Consider the following 1,851-nt stretch of genomic DNA (forward strand, 5'->3'; position numbering starts at 1 on the left):
AATAAATTAGTGGTCCAAAGAGAGTAATTAAACGTGTAAAATTCACAAATAACAACTTTTTGATTGTTGGAGTTTTAAATTGTACGGGTGATTTTTTTCTAAGACATAGTAATAAGTTTATGCACGAATCTATGTAAACAGATCAATTTAAAAGCGATATACTGTATAGCTCGATTTCTGGTAGTCAACGAAAACTTATAAATAGAGACTGATAAATTGGAAAACTGTGAATTGGAATCTTTATAGGTAAAGAATTGAACCTTTCAGCGGGTTCTTTTCTAATTCATCTGTTCATTTTTATTTGTAACGTTTTATTTTTTGAATTAAATTATATAATTTTTTATTAATATTTTAAAATGTATTTTTTTTATCATACTAATATGAAAAAGACTACAACTTATAGTATTCTTCTAATATACTTTTCGAATATTTAAATTCAAATTTAAGACACTAAATTAATTTAACTCAATTTAACTTTTAATATGAGTCAAATTGACTTTCGTAAAACAAAACGTGACAAATATAAATAAATGGTGAGAGTACTTGAATTTTTTTTCTTTCTTTTGATAAAAACTTGTCATGTCTGAAGTTTCACTTATGAAATTTAAAATTTTAAATAATAGCTATTTTTCGAAAACAAGGCCGAAAATAGTCCAGTGGACTCTATTTCTACCCTAATTAACCACCCACCAACCCAAGCCATCATTTTTTAATTTCTCTGTGAAAAGCATAAGCCCCTCATGAATGATAACTTTCACCAAATGACAAGGCAAAATAACACTTGAATATATTGTAAGAGGCACTTTTGAATTGTCAATATGCTGAAGGAATTTATTGAAGGCATAATTTTCGTTCTTTTACAGGTTGCATATACTGAAGGAGTAATGAGCAAAGTGGAAAATATTTTTTAAAATTAAACTTTTCCACAGTTGCCAGAGCAGAAAGAAGGAAAAAGTATGCAAGAAGAAATTAATGGGTAAATGCATGATTCAACCTCCAAAGTCCAAAGGAAGCTTCCCTTACAGACAAACATATTTATGAATTTATATATATTCATAGTTGCAATCAAGTGATCATGTGACCCAAGTTCTTTCCTAAAATGAAAAACAGCTAAGCTTTCTATTTACCCGCCGTCTCAAAATACTTATCATCTTTCATTAAAAAAAATATATGTCTTAAAATATTTGTCATTTTAGAAATTCAAGATAAATTAATTATTTTTTTCCTATTATATCCTTAGTAATAATAATTATTCTTAAAGATTACGAACAATTCAATATTCAAAGAAGAGTGATCATATCTTAAGACAAAAATAAGTTAGAATGTTTAAATATCTTTTCTTATTAATGTTTATTTAAGAATTGTGTAAATGAAAAAACACGACAAGTATTTTAAAACGGAAGGAGTATTAATTTTCATAAACATTTTTCAAAATATTCTCTGTAGGGTTACTATTCATACTCACCATATGATCTATCATTTATAGCTGTTTGACACTGTCATTTGCGTTCGGACAGATACCCCTTGCCTTTTTTCCACCTAATTCTCCCATATGTGTAAACCCTTTTTTCTATAATTCATGTGATGAACATTAACATTATCTGTTTTATGCATCTCCATATGTATGCAAATATGTCATTAATTTATAGAGAGATTGGTCCAATGAACTTTATTTTATTTATTTAGCCATATTCTAATATCGAGAATCTACTGATTCGGCTAATTTAAATTTGTGTGCGTAAATGTAGGAGCAGAGCTATAGCATGAGAAGTATCTTCGACTCAAATCTTATGTATTTGAGCAATTCATTAGTTAAATGTATATATATAATAAACTTTTGAACTCATTAAC

The sequence above is a fragment of the Solanum dulcamara genome, chromosome 7 (genome assembly GCF_947179165.1).
Source record: "Solanum dulcamara chromosome 7, daSolDulc1.2, whole genome shotgun sequence".
Taxonomy (NCBI): Eukaryota; Viridiplantae; Streptophyta; class Magnoliopsida; order Solanales; family Solanaceae; genus Solanum; species Solanum dulcamara.